The sequence below is a fragment of the Chinchilla lanigera genome, unplaced genomic scaffold (assembly GCF_000276665.1).
Source record: "Chinchilla lanigera isolate Chin_1 unplaced genomic scaffold, ChiLan1.0 scaffold00053, whole genome shotgun sequence".
Taxonomy (NCBI): Eukaryota; Metazoa; Chordata; class Mammalia; order Rodentia; family Chinchillidae; genus Chinchilla; species Chinchilla lanigera.
The window spans coordinates 8,521,709-8,540,488 of NW_004955454.1; positions in this window are offsets into that span (position 1 = coordinate 8,521,709).

Here is an 18,780-nt window from a genome sequence, read left to right on the forward strand (position 1 = left end):
AGGAATCAAGATACCTGTCCATATCAAGTATCTAAGCAATAACTCATTTGTTTAGGTGAACATTTTCTTGTTCTTTTGCCTAACAATGGGTCTGATTCTGGAATGGATTTGAGCTGGAAGACAGATCTTTGATTTAGCTGAGAATCTTCACAAATTGGTGGTGACCCCTTGGCTGACGTTAGCCCTTGGCATGCAGATCTTATTGCCACATCAAACATTCAGTGACCCCACTGGCTTTCATCATTTGAATAGTGTTCCTTGACACCCAGCAAGGTGGTTTTCAGCCAGAAAGCAATCAGTAGTTTTTCTAACAACAACAAAGGCAAAAAGAGAACACCCCATTGTTGCATTAACTGCTATAAATCAGAAACATTTGGTGTCATAAGCAGGATATACAAAAACACATGATAATGCTGAGCCTGGCTCCCTCCACGACGGTGTTTCATCACTGCGATGTGGAAGATGGCCCTGGGCAAGCCCATGACCTCACACTTGCTTAGATTTCTTGGGAACAGAATGTTTCATTTGTAAATGTGAAAATGATGATGAAGTTATTTAAAGTCTCGGAGGGAGTCTGGAGTTTTGAAAAGTGGAAAGGAAATGGGTAAGGACAGCAGGTAAAAACTGAAGGGTTTTTGGTAACTTGTTGCTGCACACCCATCTGTGGGAGAGGACTGCAGCATTGCTCCTTACTGTATGCACCCGAGACTTAGTAAAAATGACCTTAGGAGGCTGAGACTGAATCCATACAGGTACCTTCAACTCGTGAGCTCTTCTCTTTCTTCCTACATTCGTGAACTCTGTATTCGTATCTCTTTGTGATATACCTGAGGCTCTCAATGTGTGCTTCCTTTTTTTTTGTTTTCTTATGCAAATGTGTAAGTTAGGTACTTTTGGACCCTCTTATAGATTTTCAGTGAAATCAGGTGAGGTTCATTGTCAAAATGCTGAGTGCTATTCAGCGTTAGGCTTCTGAGCTGTTTCCCAACTTTTGCTGTGGTCTCCATCACACCCGCTTTGGGCACCTCTCCGAGTGGCCTGAGGTCTTTTTTGGCAGGTGAGGAGGGTTTCCATCTTGTGTGTGTATCAGATCTGACCAGCACCAGAAGTTTATTTTCTTTCCTTTCTCCCTAACTCCCACTCCTTCACTGTAGGCTCTTAAAGACAAACTCTGAATGTGATTAATGGTGGCAGAGATTAGGCACATAAAGTTCAAGCACTGAGTTGTTTATTTGTTTAAGAGACTTGTTTTCAGGCTGTTTCTTTGTGCGGTCACATGATCGCTTGAAGAGCATTGGTTCTGTTGTGGGCTGGAAGAAGTTTGGAAGAGGCATGAGGAAGAAACTTACTTTTCCAAGTGTAGTCCGCCCTATATATCCATGGTTCTGCACACAAGGATTCAACCAACTACATAGAAAAAGCATCATTGAAAAATGCATTGATACTGAACATATACTGAATTTTGTTCTTGTCATCATTTCCTAAACCATAGAATACATCGACTATTTACATGGTATTCGTACTATATTGGGTGCTATCAGTAACCTAGGCAAGCACTCTACCACTGAGCTGTATCCCCAGCCCTTTGCTATAAGTAATCTAGAGTTTAGCGTGTGTGGGCAAATAGATGTAGCTTCTATGCAAATACTATGCCACTTTATATAAAGAGCTTGCTCATTTGCAGGCTTTGGTACCCTTGGGGTATTCTGGAGCGATGGATACTGAGGGATGACTGCTGCAAGGTGGATGCTGACTGTCACCTGAACACCTGTGCATCAGAGGCTTGGTCTCCAGGGTGGTGCGGTTGGGAAGCAGTGAACTCTTTAAGAGGTGAGACGTAGTGGGAGGTCTTTAGTTGATGGGGGACACTGCCTTGTAGAGGCTTGAGGAGCACCAGCCTCTTCCTCTTTCTCTTTTGCCTCTTGGCCATGGCGTGTGCGAGTTTGCTATGCCCTGTGTTCCTGTCATGATGTGTTGCCTCTCCAACTACGGACTGGAACCTCCCAAACTCTGAGCCACAATAAATCTTTTCTCTTTCCAAGTTAATGATTTCAAATATTTTGTTACAGTTACAGAAAGCTGACTAATACAGACTGTAATTTCTTTTAGGCTAATCCTTCTTTCATCCTCCAGTGGGAAGGAGGTGCATCTCCTGTGCAACTTATAAAAAATTTAGCTCAACTCCTCGAGGTGGGACTCTGACTGCTGGATTGAAACACATCACAGGATCATCAGGGGTGGGGGTGTGAATGAAGCTCAAAGCTCAGTGGAAATGCTTTCAGTGAATGTTTATCCTATTGGAAGATGCACCCAGAAAAGGAGAGCTGGGTGCACTCTGGATTGACTTTCAAATTTTGTGTCAATTTTTTTTGGGGGGGGCACAGGGAATCGAACTCGGGACCTCATGCTTGCCAGGCAGGCACTGTGCTGCTGAGCTATATCCCTGGCCCCAAATTTTGTGTCTTAATTGGCACTTCATCCCAAAGATTAGAACTGTGGAAGGTCCCCGTTACACCCAGATAAACTTGGTGTAATTCTTAGAGAAATTTCAGGTCAGTGTGTCACAGAATTTTAAAATGTAGAGCGGCACTCTGTCCAGGAGTGACCCAGCAGATGCCACCTGTTTTCTGAAATGTTCATCTGCCACACTCCCAACGCACAGGCTAAGGTTGGGGAAGGTGGTACTGCAGATGAGGCTGTGCAGACCTATAGGGATTGCATTTGTGGTACAAGGTCTTTGTGCTGGAAGACAAAAAGCATATCTGATGTTTTTAGTACTGACAAGCAAAGATTTGCATAGGTATGTGCTATAGTTTAGATCTGAAAGTGTCTCCCCAAGGGGCCTTGTGTTTAGGGTTTAGTAACATCAGCTGTGATGTTATTGGAATGTGGTAGAAACTTTAGAAGATGGGACCTACTGGGAGGAAATCAGCTCCTTGAAAGGGATAATGTGACTGTGACCCCTCTCTTCTCTCTCTTTTATTCCTATCCATCAAGAAGTGAGCAGCTTTCTTTTCCATGATCCCACCATAATGTGTGATCCTTTTCCCTGATCCCACAGGCCCAAAAGCAACAAGCTAACCAACCATGGACTAAACTCTCCAGAACTGTGAGCCCCAATAAATCTCTTACTGTTTAAGGTTGGTTATCTCAGGTATTCTGCCACATGGCAGAAAGCTGACTATCACATGTACTCAGAATTTCACCAGCTGTGCTGGGATCAGATTATTGCCTCAATTATTTGTATAGTTCACATATAAACAGAGTTTGTGTTGCATGTACTTGGATTTGATCTCACCAAATCTGAAATGGACAAGATTTTGTTTAATGTATTCTTCAGTTTGTGGACTTCCTTCACCTCAGCTGCTGCGTTTGGTGTCTTTGTGGATTGGGGCTGGCTCTGCAGAGGGTCGAGCTCCAGACCTGGAAGTGGCCATATCTGTCTAATTCAGAGGTTCCTTCAGCTGCACACCGGGTTCCCCATTAACAGGGTTCTGCACATCATTATTTCTTCCTTACTCTATTTCTTCCTTACTCTAGCATTTTGTGGGAAAGAGAAAGAAGTTCTAGGTTAAGGATTTTTCTTTCATATTCCACATGATCCTTATATTAGTTTTAGATTCTGCCTCTGCAATATCGTCCTTCTTGTATTTCTTCTTCGACAAAATGTTACCACTAGAATTAAGGGATTTTTCACTGTATCACCTTTTTCTCAAGAAGGCCTGTGAAGTCTTTCAGTTGCTTATTTTGGTAGGCAACTTTAAACCTTGCATTCCACCCACCCCCATGTCTGCCACAGTAAATGCTGACAAACTACAGGAAAAAATGTTTTAACATTACATTTCTGAGGTTGTTTTCCCCCTACATTAAAACATCTAGGATTGTTATTTTTCATGGGTTGATTGCCAAATAGTTCTTTAAAATTATAGCATTTGCTTCCTGTTTTGAAGGGTTATCTGAAATCAACCCTTCAAATATAGACTCCTTGCAAAACAGTGCTTAAAGTAGCCTTTGTGGGGACTGCAGGGATCACTCTGTCCCAGGGCAGGTGTAGTGGCTGGATTGTGCAAACACAGCTACTACACCAGTGGCAGAGCCCTGGCTTCTACACACACACCACCAATGGTGCTTCAGACAAGTATGAGTGTCCCTGGCCCTCACCGTCCCTGCTTAACTTGCTGTTACTCTGGCTCTGAAATCCAGAAGTCAGACTCCAGCTGGTGAGGTCTCCAGTGGTTCCAGGAAGGTAGGTGATTGCCTGAGGTCCTGACGGCTCTATCTTGTCCAAGTACTAATAAAAAGAAGAAATCAGTCTTCTTTCCACGCATTTCTCTTGCCTCTTCACATGATCTTTCCTTGTGACCAGACGTCTTTGTAAGTATTGTTCACATGCTACATTTTCATTAGAAGCCTCTAAATGCTGGCACTGTATTAGTACTTTTCCTAATGGCCAAGGCAGATTTTGTTTTCATTAAGTGCCTTCATCGACCAGTTCCTGTAATTGCTCCAAAAATAATGGCTAATTTAGTTCAGTGTCAGAGATTTAGGAGAGAAAAGAGCTGTGGTATGGAATGGATACTTGAGCCTGTGGTCCTGTGAGCAGTGTGACATTGCCGTGTGGTAATCTCCCCTAATAGCCTAATACTGAAATGCCAGCCCTATGACCTTCCTTTATTCAACACCAAAGCGCTAACGTGATATTGATATTAATGTCTGATCACCCCTCAAAGCGATTTTCTCTTGTGTGATCACAGGATCCTGGCCACCGTGCTCGGTCAGCAGCCTTAGCCTGCGGACGTCCCCAGTGAGAGACCAGCTGTATTTACAATCTGTGAGCAGATGGAAATTCATCTGTGGTGGGCAGCTTCTTGCTGGCCAGTCCCCAAAGCCCTTCTACTTTACTTCAAGGACGAAGTGTCCCCAGACTGTGCATGTGGCAGTCTTTTCCTTTGCCTGCAGTGCCAAATATTTTACTCCTCCCTGACTAATGTCAGGTGCAAAATGCTGGCTTATGTCTTCTGTGTTTCATACAGAGGACATTTTAATGAGCCATTTCACTGCACATCATCTGCGTGGATACTTTTCCCCAGAGAAATGCTGTTGAGCAAAGCAGTGAGTCTGTATTCAGGCACATTCTGCATGGCTGTGGGTTGTCATGTGAGTGAGCCATCAACAATTCGATTTCTCATCGGAGTTTTAGAGGTGGTGCTTGGTGGGTGAATGTTGCGGTGGCCATGCCGCATGGCACCGTGTGAATGTATCTTTCGCTGCATGTCATGAATTGATGATTGTGCACTGCTGTGTCCCCAGAGTCACCCTTAACCACTCACCATCCGTGTCCCTGGGGTGCTAGTGGGCCTGAGTTTGGGCACAGCCTGTGGGAGGGACAGAAGCCACCGCAGCACTGTTCTGTATTCTGAGCAGCGCAGGTCAACATCAGGTGACTTGAGTCATAATAAAGATGCCTTTCCTTTTGTTCATCTCTTTCTCACCTGCGGGCCATTGCCGCGTCTCACAGCTCAGCAGCTCAGCATGGCTTTGAGTGCAGACATACAATTGCTGGGAGATTTGCATAGAAAGATTAGGAAATCCTTGTCATTCTTCATCACTATTAAGCAATCAATTTCCCTGGAATCCTACTTATGTTGGACCAGATAAGCTGTCAGCACTCTGAGTGGCCTTTCACTGATGTGCAGCGCCTGGTCCCTGTTTACTTAAAGCCTGCCTAACGGTCAGAACCTGTCAGACCCTGTGGGTTCATGGGTTGTCTCCAGCCGGCCAGCCGGCCTCTCCTCAGGTACGTAATTGAAAGGAGGAATTGGAAGCAAATATGAAAAGATGTGCAGATTGATTAGCTCCAACAGAGAGAAGTGCCAAAGGAAGTCTGTGTATCCTGGGGTACTGCACAATGGCTTCGTTGCTTGGCCTGGGGCTAGCTTTCTTCTGACAGATAGATATGGAGAGCAATTAGAGTTTGAAAGTATAAGCAAGCCAATCTGTTTTGTTTATACAGAGAGTTTCCCCAGAAGTGAGGCAGAAGCAGAGACATAAGTAATGAGCACATGTGTTTAGAAAGAGTATAAGGTACTTATAAATATTATAGTGGCGTCGCTATAGTTAAAGGTCTGGCAGCATTTCCATTATAAACTCTCATTGTCAGGGGTTTAAAACTCAGCTGTAAAAATTCCAGGCTGCAACTTGGCATCCCAGGATGTGTCTGGGAACAAAGCTCTCCTCCTCGCCCTCGTGTGGGTCTCTCCTGGGGTTCCCACACAACCTCGCTCGCTCAGGTCTTTGGCCCTCCAGTTCTATTCACAGCTACTGGAGGTGGGGAGGGAACCCTTGGCCAGAAAATTCTTCAGTTAGTAGAAAAGGAAGCTCCGGGAGAAGCGCTGGCTGATTGCATTTATCTTTTTTCTTTGATCTACATAAGATAGCCCCTCAGTGGTACATGGCTCCTGCAACACAGCCACCAGTGACCAGATACCCTGGACATCCAGTCAGATTAGAAAGTGCCGTGAAAATCACAACACTAATATCTGAGAGTCAGGTCTTTACATAGCCAGCTTCTTTAGGATTTACTCATGATCTTTACAGGAGAACTCACCAAGGCTGCTGTCTCTGAAGATCATACTCCTCAAACAAAGCACCGTGCTTTGTCTTTTTTTTTAATTTTAAAAATAAAAGGAGGAAAACATTAACAGACAGACAACCTTTCACAAAATAGCAAAAGAACAGTACAGACAATACAGTTACAAACAAAGTGGTAGCAAGTTAACAATGCTTGTTGTATTACATATTGATATCTTCAAAGTGGTTTCTCATGAAAACAGATAGAGACATGCAATATTGATCAATCAATGACTCACTGACAGTTTCTTTCAGCAAAGAAATAGAAGATAGTAGAACAACTATGTTAACTATCCTGTATATACATACATAAAACATTTCTCCTTCTTTCCCTTCTCTTTTCCCACATCCCAGTTGCCCTTTACCCTTGAGCATTTTCCTATCGTTTCACAATGTCTATCATACCTCCGAGTTTAAATGAACTCTTTCAGGTTTTGCACTAGTGAGACAATGCGGTGCTTACACGTCTGATTTATTTCACTTATGAGTATGGTCTCTAGTTGTGACCATTTACCTATAAAAGCCTCGAGTTTATCTTTCTTTATAGCTGAGTAATATTGATTAACAAATTTGGAATTGGGTTGCATAAAGAAAATGAACATAGAAATAGAGTTCCTCAAATCATCTGTTAATAACTTTATGCTTAGGAAACAACTTTGAGAGAAAGGAATTTTCCTCTTCATTACCTGATAGGAACATGTGGGGATTTAAAGTCAACAAATACTCTGTCTTGGAGGAGCCTTAGACTAAACGGAAGATAAATCTGAATGATGAGCGTATTTATCTGTCCCAGTGACCCGCCAGGCTCCAGGAGAGATGGTGCTCTCCTCATCCGGGATCAAGGTGACGCACACACTGCTGAGATTATGCAGTCTCGTGAGTCTCGCTGGAGACTGGAGGTGAGCTTCTCCCTGCAAAGCCTTTCAGTTCATCCCAGCTGCTGCTGCTGCTCTTTTATCATTAAAATTTTCCACTTTTGCTGCATTCCTGTAGCAGCCACAAATGAATGTCATTTCCTTCTTATCAGACTGACATGTGCTGTGTCCCCAGAGATATTCTGAATTGTTAAGGAAGAAAAGATTCTTCAGACAATACATCAGGAAGCTTAACAAAGCCTAAAGATGGGCCAAGAAATCTGTGAGGGTAGAACATTTGAATTAAAACAAAGAAGACCATGGATAAGTTTAAGGTCACACCAAACACAGACAGATGGTTTGTGGGGGGGCTTGGAATCCTTTCATGTATTCATCTTCTGTCATAACTGAAAAAGTGCTCATTGGAAACTTAAAAAGAAGAAAAATCACTGTATTCTCAGTCATGGAATCATTTTATCTGAAGCTAACTATACCGTCAGAATTGCCATGTCACATGCATGTGGGTAGAATGAATCTTTGTGGAAGGGAAGACCATTAGCCATCACCATTCCCGTTTATTCCATTTCGTAAAATCCTGGACTTAAGTGACAGGCAGTAAGCTAATTTAAACTCCTAAGAAAGAAAGAAAGAAAGATAGTCACTGTTCAAATTGACACTTCCACCTTAACTAAATCCTTAGTATAAAAATGTAAGAACCTGGGCTTGATGGCATATGCGTGCAGTGCTGGCACTCTGGCAGGCTGAGGCAGGAGGATTCACAGTTCAACCCAGCCTGGGCAGCTGAGCAACTTAGCAAGACTTCTGTCTGAAAGTAAAAAAACAAAACAAAAGGCCAACGGCTGAGGATTTAGCGAAAGTACATGCACCAAAGCAAGTGCACACACACACACACACACACACACACACACACACACACACACCCTGAACACTGAAACTCCGTGAGTGTCCCAACAGAGTTTAGATTTCCAGGCTTTCTTGCTGTTGCTTTGGCTTTGCTAAGATCATCGGGAGTATGGATTAAGGGTTGGAGATTCAGTTTAGTAACGAATACAGCTTTCTCTCCGTGGCGTGATGGAGTGGGTAGGAAGGCATATAAACTGGGTTAAATTTGAAATCAATCAGGAGTCCAATTCTGTTTCCTTATGGGGCAGGGAATGATAGGCAAATAACCTGTTATTTTAGAAGAAAACTGAACGTGATGAAATGCACTGCAATGCAGTCAGGCACAGTGCTTGGGGTATGGGTCCTTATTCCGCCGTGTGTTTTAATTTTGTCCTGGAGACAAGTGGACAATCTGTGGTGGTCTCAGATGGCCGGTCAGTTCTTCTCTTCTCTTTTTCTCTGTGCTGACCCCTCTCTTTTCCCTTTTTCTCACTTGTGTTTGGCCCTGGTCATCCTCATTAAAATGTGTTTTGGACAGGTGTAGAGGGAGTATGCCTGCAACCTCAGCCCCCAAGAAGGGATTACAGGGTACACGGTACAATTAAATAGTTAAGACAGTAGAAATACAAGCTCCAGTCCCATCTGGGGAACTTAGCAAAACCTTGTCTCAAAATTTAAAAAACAACAACAACAAGGAAAGGGCTGAGGATGTAGCTTAGTACGAAGGCCCTGGGTTCAATCCCACGTAAAAGAAAGTTTAAAAAACAGTCTAATGGGTACATGCTAAGGATACATAGTATGAGGCAAGTGTGATATTTCAATACACATATGCGGTGTATCAGAATCATATCACAAGTAGTTGTCACCTCAGCTGCTTACTGCATCTTTGTGTTGGAACATTCAAAAACTACTCGCTATTTTGAAATATTCAGTTAGTGTTTTGAACCATCACTACCCTACTGTGCTCTAGAACAGTTCGAGTTATTCCTCCAGCCTGACTTCGCCTCTGCACTTGTCCATCCTCCCTTCATCCCTCCTGCCCCGACTCCCTTCCTGACCATGGCAACCACTATTCTATGGTGCCCTTCTGAGTTTACTTTTAAAACTTTGACCTAAGGTGAGAACAGCATTCATCTATGTGCCTGACTTTTACCTATTTCACTCAGTCTAATGTTCTCTAGGTTCGTGCATGGTGCTAAAGACCCCCAGGCAGCAGGATTTTAACTCTCCCTAAGAAAAACAGCAGAAGGAGACCAGAAGATGTCACCTGGCCAGGAGCTTTCAGCACCTTGGCCTTGTGATTTTCTCCCACACTGCTGTGGGCTGGTCTTAAAGGACACCCGGTTGTGTGCAAACCCCAGGCCAATGGCACTGTTTCGGATCACGTGCAGGATGTATCGTTTCTGTATATGTTTTGCAATGAATAATTTCATGAGAAATTTGTTTCCCGATTCTTAGTGAGTTTCTCTTCAAGAGGGACATCTGAGATTTCTTATTTCAAGCATAGGTCTTGCAAATTTATATTACTTCCTTGCATATAATAGTCTCCTCCCATGTTAAAGGGATTGCTCAGCAGAGCAGTCACAGAACATGTATATTTCCTTTCTTGAGCCAGAAGGTTAATATAGCCTTCAATTATTTCCCAAGCTAATTATGGTTTCTTTTACTGAAGCTGCTGATCAGAATGACTTACCTTTAGTCACTATTTGTTTCTTTTTTCAGGCCCTAACCCTAAAGTGCCCTCGTACCTCAGGCTATCAATAGTGTGGAAGATCCACTTAGGACTGCTTTGTATGGCTTTGATTTTATTTTTCATATGAGCAGTCCAGTTGGATGTAGGTGCAGTAGTTCTTCACTGGGCAAAACTTCCATGGTTAGGCACATGTAGACAGCCCTGAGTAATAATTTTGCCACTGGAAGGGACAACCCTCAGGTTTTCAAATAGAAGTGACGAAGCTGGGGCTGTACTCTGCTGTCCGTTTTCCCCATAAGGGAGCAAGAAAAGCAGAGTGGCTGTAGGGTACCAGTGTCTCATCATGTGGGCCTTCAATAAGGAAACGATTATTAGCTCCTCTCCATGGTATATTTTGCTATAACATATTGTTCCTTACTTATGTAACCCTTAAGTCTTTTTTTTCCTTAATTTTAAAGAGACCAAAAAAAAAGGAGAGACAAAAATCCCCAGTAAAAACAATACACAATTTCAAAGCAAGATGATAGGAAATTAATAATGGTTATTATATTGCATAACGATATCTTCAAAGTAGTTGCTTAGATTACCAGGTACAGGCATACAAAACTGATCAAACAATAGAAGCACTAATGGCTCCTTTCAATGAAGTAATAGAAATTAGTAGTACAATTATATTAGCTAACTTGTGTATATATGTATATATATATTTTTCCCTTTCTTTCTTTTCTCTTTTCCTCCTGTCCAAGTTGTTCTTTCCTTTTGAGCAGTTTCTTTCCCTTTCACTATATCATTGTACCCTTTGGATCTTATTTACTCTTTCCGTTTCTTAAATTAGGGAAACAATACGATGTTCATGCATGCGATTCTGATTTATTTCACTTATGAGTATGGTCTCTAGTTGCATCCATTTATCTATAAAAGCCTTGAGTTTATCTGTCTTTATAGCTGAGTAGTACTCCATTGTATAAAAAGACTACATCATTTTTATCCATTCTCATTCCCCAGTTGATGGGCATTTGGTTGTTTCCAAGATTTAGCTATGACAAATTGTGCTGCTATAGACATGGGTGCACATATATCACTGTGGTATGATGTTTTCATTTCTTTTGAGAAAATACCCAGAAGGGGAATAGCTGGGTCAAATGGGACCCCTAATCCTAGCTTTCTGAGGAATCTCCACACTGATTTCCGCAGTGTCTGTACCAGTGTACACTCCCACCAACAGTGGAGAAGGGTTCCCTTTTCGCCACAGCCCCTCCAGCATTTGTTATTGATTGATTCCTTGATGATAGCCATTCTTTCTGGGGTGAGATGGAATCTCAGTGTTGTGTAAGCCTTAATTCTTGCAGGGGTGCCCTGTACTTGCCTTTCACCATGCAGTCCTCACAAGATGTGATTGTGGGTTCCTTAATACTTTGTGTTCACTCACACTCACACCACAGAAGGGCGAGGAGGGCATGAAGAGCAGGGTCACGTGGGCAGCCTGGCTGGGATGCTCATTCCACGAGGAGCCCACAGGCTCCTGTCCCTCTCCTGGTACACTCCTGTAAGGAAGAGCAGAGGTTCTGGCTGAGTACACTGGTGTGGCCCAGCAGTCTTGTGAAGGGAACCAGTAGGAGCCACGAGTTTCTTGGTCCTTGGACCTAAGGAGGAAGAGAGAGGCTTTGTGGGTTGAGCTACCTTGCTAGGAAAAACAGACCACACTGTTACATAAAATTAGAAAATAAACATCTTAATGTTCAGATATAAAATTCACATTGCTCCTCTGAGTCAGTTAAGAGCCAAATATTAAAATGTCTTACAGCATGGCTATGGTACAGGTTGAGTGTACCTTATCCAAAGTACCTGGAACAGAGGTGATTTGGATTTTGAAATTTTTTGGATTTTAGAATCTTTGCACAGGTATAATGAGATATCTTGGGGTTGGGACTCAATTTGAAACTTAAAATTCAATTTTGTTTCATGCACACCTTATACACATAGCCGTGTGGTAATTTTGTACAAAATTTGTGTTGTGACTGTGACATGTCACCTGAGGACAGGTATAGAATTTTCTACTTGGGGCATCATGTTGGTGCTCACAAAGTTTCAGAGCATGGAGTATTTTGGATTTCACATTAATGTTCAACCTCCTGTTTAATGTTAATGATATAATAGTAGTAATAACCAATAATAGCTATCTTTTTTGAAGCTGTTTTTGAAGGAAATGGAGGTTACTTTATATTTATTTCCAAAGTTTAAGTGAGAAAAATGAGCCTTTTTCTGGGTAGGGTCGGTGTTGTATTAATTTTTTATCCACAGTGGAGCTTAGCATATACTACGGGCTCAATAAGGCTCCTAGACTAGGAAATGCAACTTTAAATCACTAGTCCACTATGACATAGTATAATAATTCGAATACTGTTTCCTTTGAAGTCTGCCTCTTTGTAATACTATAATTAAATATATTTCTCCAAATGAAATATTTGTACCTAACATTAGACACTCTCTAGAGTAAGGTTTCAGTATTAATCCTAAAATTTTTGAGTTGTATGTAAAAACTTGAGATTATAGGAGAACATCATAAGGTCATTTGAGTATTGGAATTGAACATGCATTGAGCGAATTGAAACTGTTTGGACCGGAAGTGGGAAATGCTGTTTGTTTTGAAATAAATGAGTGACAAAGTACTTATAATTTCACAGGAAACAGACAAAAAGAAATAGAAATGACCAAAAACTGAAACAAGTGCTGAGAATGTAGCTCAGTAGTAGAATTCTTGTCTAGCATGCAGGGGGGCCCTGGGTCCCACTCTTAGAAAAAAAAGAAGAAAAAAGAAAGAAAGGGATGCAGGAAGGAAGGAAAGAAGAATAAATAAACTAGCAAATGAAAGAAGCAAAGGAATAAAGAAAGAACAGATTGTTAAAAATTCTCAGTCTTTAATCTTGGAAATTAAAACAAAAATGTTCTGTAAGGTGTCTTTATTAAGTGACCTTGTTGAAATCCATTCTAGTACTGGAACTTCAATGGTTATGATTGCATATTTTTTTCCAGAACAATTTTTCTTGAATTGAAATCACAAAGGAGATTACAACTACTTGGTAGTTTAAAGATATAACCACTGTCATGTTATTAAAAATGGAATGACACACATCTTTTGCAAAAATCATAAAACTTGAAAGATGGTCAAGTACCTGTTGGCTGAGGGGGGGAGGCCAATCTGAGTGGCTCACTTCCTTCCACTAGTGTTGTTTTTTCTACAAAAATAGAGTATGACGTTTCGCACAGTGCCACTGTTTCTCTGTTGGGGCTGGAAACATCCACTGTCTGGGACAGGAACAGACATGATGCTCTGTTGGTTTTTCCCTCTTTGAATGGCCAGTGGCCAGAAAGTAGCCTTTGGCAACTCCCAATGAAATAGGAAATGCCTTGTGGTAAATATACCCTTTGACACCCTGATCTGGCAGGTTTAAGATGGAGACACTCAAGTTATGAATATGTGTGATCTAAAATGTGTTTAGTTTGGTGGAGGAATGCCATGAAAGTAAACTCTTGTCTCCCCCACACTTTACGGACAAAATGAAATTGCAACAAACCCTAAACTATGAAAGATATCTACAGTTTCAGCATCTTGTACTATTTTATTTAAAAGCACTGTCTTTAATACCAAATATGAAGTTCTGAAAACAGAGATAATAAAACAGCTTAATACTGGAGAAAGCTTGCATAGACAAGTACAATTCAATATGTGCTGGACATGGAAGCTTTAGCAAGAGATACAGTGGTGTCTCTTGTTGACATGAAGTTATAATCATATGGATGCAATGTTAGGAATTGTGATATAGGAGTCTGTGAGATATAGCATTACAATCTTATAGAATGAATACAAACTTACAATAACATTATCATTAAGCTTTGGTTTGTCCTACACTTTCTACCATTACTCTGTTTATCATTATTAACTTGTTAATATGCTTAATGTATTTAAACTATGAAAACTTCCTTGGAATGTTTACATTTGCGGATTTATGTACAATACTGTCACTTGTTTCACATGTGTTTACCCATCTGACATACTACATGTTAAAGTAACTGTCTTTGAATAGAACATTTCTGTATCATTTCTTTGAGGGGGTCAATGTTCTCATGGCTTTTTTTGAATACATAAGAGGCATTAACTTCTTGCAGGCTGTATACACAGCTCTGTCTTCTACTCACAAACATAGATATCCGCCTCCTGCTCTAAAATTTTGCACAATACTAATTATTCACCCCAGCATCTGCATAATGAGAAAAGTAATTAAAATCTGGATTATTAGTATAGTACATGAAGAAACCACGTCATGATTATTTTAAGAGCAGCGTAGTATGTTTTCCAACTCTGAGCCTTCTACCTACCTGCTTTATAGGTCTGTAAAGAGCAAAAGTGAAGAAATAAAAAGCAAGTAAATTTGATTTCATTCTTGCAGCAAACTGCCTATTCTTCTATTGGCTTCTCTAAAATTCTGGCTGATTTAATTCTGTCATTTAATCTGCATAACCAAAAGCTGAAAGAAAAAAAATAAATCTATGGAAGCTATTCACCAAAATTGTTAAACATGGCCCAAGTGTTTGATTCTTGTGTCTTTTATCCTTTAATGTTTTTAGAAAAATCTCACAAGGGCCCTAAATCCCTATATAGGAGAGTAACCCATCAAGGCCCTTCCCACTTTAGAGTCAATACTTCAGTCGGGAAGGACCTGCGTCAGGATGGAGCTTGCTCGCAGGTCCTTCCCAGAGTCCAGCAGTCTCAGCTCCCTGGTATTTTTGACTAAGGTATGGTTGTCACCTGCTTCCATTTTTGTCTTTTTCTTCTTGAATGTTTAGAATGTGTGGTTAATTTAGGCTTGACTTTTTATACATCAAATATTAATATAAATCCAACAGAAGATTTGAAGACAGAAATAATTTATAATTATTATGAAAATAGGTGCTAGATACTGGTCATTCCATTGCAGGAGTTAGAAATCATCTGCTGTGAGGACTTGGAAGTGTGTCATAAAGCAGGATGCTGAGTGGAAGGTGAAGCAACAGATCAAAGCAAAAGAAAACTAGTCTTAAAGTCTGAGTTAAAATAAAGCTTACAAAATTACATTTGGTTTGTATATTTTACACCTTATTTATTAATCAATATAAATTCAGTTATTCTTAATGTGAAGAAAAATTAAAATTCTGCTTTTTAAAAACAGATTTTTAGCTTCCTTCATGGCATAGAGAATCTGAATATCAAGACTTTGCTTTTTGTTTTTTTTAAATAAGTACATAGGAGGAATAAAATAATGTTCCTCATGTAGGGGCCATGGTCCTGAAGTTGGGTTCCAGGAACCTAGTGCATAGGAGTTGTGGTACCAGAAGTGGGGTGCACAGGGAGACCCAAGCACAGTCATTATCATTGTTAACTCCCAAATTAGAAGCTCTACTGGGAAAAATAAACAGGGACCTTGCACCAATTTGATATGCATGTGTGTACACATGCCACAAAATATGATAACTATCCTCGGTCAGTATTAAATCTCTAGGGCTGAGTTCTTACGCATGAGCTTCATGGTTACTAAAACTACTAGTTCTTCCAGGTAATGGGATACAAGTGCATAGAAGGAATTGCCTTCAATGTACTGAATTGTGCAACCTCCTCAGGTTATTTGGGACCCACTTGCATATGTTTATTTTGATTACTTAGCTTTCCATGGTAACTTCATGATATTTCTTAAGATATCCAAAAACATATTCTTCCTCTATGCCCTTGGTATTTATAGTTTTGATGTGGTAACCCTTTTATTTTAGTTAGAAGATGGATATTTCAATAATTTGAAATGAGTTAATGTGAGCCCAGATCGCAGTCAGATCCAAAATTTTAAGTGCTCATAAAAATCCGAAACTCTGCAATAACCCTAAATCCCCATACGTAGAGGAAAACAATTCACATTTTTGTGGCACTGGTGGTGAATTTGCAGGCCTGTCTGCCTGGATTGTCTGTTAAGCCTCCTACTATATTAATATAGCTGTGGAAGAAAAAGGCTAAGTTAGGTTTAAAATGTCACATTCAAAACACTGTGAGTATAAGAAATATAACCCCAGGGCCAAAAATCACCAATGAAAAGAAATTATACCGGTTGTGTAAACACTGCTTTTGAGGCCAGGAGGTGATCTTTTTTTGGTACAAAGGGAAAAATTTGTTCCATGATGGAAGCGAAGGGAGGTCTCTTACAGAGGTGAAGTCAAACTGAAAGAAGGAAAGTAGGCCGTGGGTAATGCACTTTTGCATGCTGTGTTGGAAGTAGGTGACCGGTGTCCCCTTAAGGCTTTCGTGCTGTTATGTGAAGATCAGGTTGGCTCTGCCTGGGTAACCCCCTCTGTCTGTTCCGCCCTGGGAGCAGTTTCCTGTGGGCCTTTCCTGACCCTCCAATTCTGGATCAGTGTTCCCTTTTATGAGCTAAAGCACTTTGCGCTTCCCCCTGGAACACAATGGCAGATGCATGACATAGCTCACCCGGAGTGTCCTGTGCTGCTAGCTCTGGGACTAGTTGGCCCTTCTCCTTCCTGCGTGGTTGTTCTAAAACCTGAAGCCTGAGTATCATTCTCATGTATACTTTAGCATTCTTAGGGAATAACCTCTGCTAGGACTTCACCCAACAACAGGCTCCATGGATTAACACTCCATATAGGCAATGTAGAGTTGAGTACAGTCATGACCATATACACAGTTTAGGATTTAAATTAATATTCATATTTATGGAAAATTATTGAGAAAAACTCAGAGATCTCCAGGGTTGGATGGGATTAGGAAGTAATAGAATTGAACTCTCTTTTCTTTTTTTTTTTTTTTTTTTTTTCCCAGGGCCAGGAATTGAATTCATGACCTCGTGCTTGCCAGGCAGGTGCTGTGCCGCTGAGCTAAATCCCCAGCCCCTTGAACTCTCTTTTCTCTTTTGGCATCCTGGGGACCAAACTTAGGGTCTTTCACATGCTGAGCAAGCTCCCTGTTACAGAGCTGCACTCTCAGCCCCATGGAACTGAACTCTTAATAGCTCTGGCAGCGACATCTGGTATACAGCCAATAGGCAGAGCAAATGGCCTTGGCAACTCCTTCCTTCCTCAGTTGTGAGACATAAAAAATGCAGGTGACCCTAATGGAAGGTCAGTAGTCTCCTGATTCTAGAAGGTTCTAGAAGGAAATGAGCTAAGTGGAACCCAGTGAATGCATAACCAAGGCAACAACGGAGAGACAAAAGGTTTTATCTCTGAGTTTCCACAGGTTTCTTAAGCCCGCAGTAAAGCTGCTTCTCGAATTGTCCTGGATTGTATTAGGGATGTGGACCTAATTTAGGAGCCAAGGTGGTTATATATGTGAATAAACTTTGAGCCCTCAGAGGAATAAAAGCTATAAAAACCAAGGTAGTACTCTAAGCACATAGCCTAATGTTAAATAGAGACTATACAGCTGTCTCTCAGTATTTATTATCAGGGAATTAATACACTGTCTTAAACTAAGGAAATGGGAAAAAAGATAGAACACCCAGTACATGTTCTGGGGAGAAATTTATAAAGAGTAGAATGTATTTGGAAGAAAACTCATTGCTCAATACAGATATTTAGGGTCAATTATTTTATAAATGTATCTTTCCTTTTGAGTTCTGTGAATAAATTCAGCAATTTTCTTTATGGATTAATGATCTGAAGTTGAAATGAATGGATATATTTTTGTCAAAAGTGTATTATTTCATGTTTCCTCTACTTTATGCTTCTCTAAAAATCAAAGCCCTTGAACAGATGTTGCAAAGGTTTTTCCAAAATGTAAAGAAGTGACCCCTGGAGAAAGAGAAAAATCATAGCATGAAAAGTTTTTGGGAAAAAAGTCACATGCTTTTCAGAAGATTATAAATGAAGGGAGAAGTGAGCTAAGTGGGAGTGTAGGATATTCATTTGACTTGAACCATAACGCTCTCTTCCTAGTATTTTGAACTAACACTGCTTTATCTTTCTACAAATATTTCTTTTGTAATCTTGGTATCAGAGACTAAAGTTTGTGCTCATTGTTTTGGACTTGGAACTCTGCTCTATTTAGTGTTAAATTCTTTTATTACTCTATCCTTGTTTCCACGACAATGTAAAATTAAAAAAAAAACCCTTTATTATTTTTGAAAGTTGTAAAATTTTGTCAGCTGTATATCCAGGGAACAATCACACTTCTTGTTTCAAGAAATGATTTAGAGATTACACCACCTTAAAATTTGTCAGTAGATTTTTAAAACTATGAATTCACTGAAAGAATTTTACTTTCTCATCCTTGAGCAGATAATTTTGAGCACTACTTAAAACCTTATATTCTGTAACCTGTCGTTGAACTTCCTTTAGTGTAAGAACTTCACCTGTGGAAAGATAATAGCTTGTAATAAAAGATTCTCAGAAAAAGAGAAATATGGTAAGATATGGGGCGGTACGGGAAAATTTGACTCGTTTGTAAGAAAATGACTCGCGATTTGAACTAATACACGTGTTCCATCCCATTACCACTGAAAGTGGAGCCCTAAAGAAACAGCAATTGTGAGATCTATTAAGGTAATCAGAAATTCAGAAAATGTCTCGTCTGGAAAACAGGGCCTGTGCATCATGTCCCTGCTGTCTCTCCTCTAGTTTTCTCTGTATGTGGCATTTATCTTCTGGGACAATGATGAAATATGT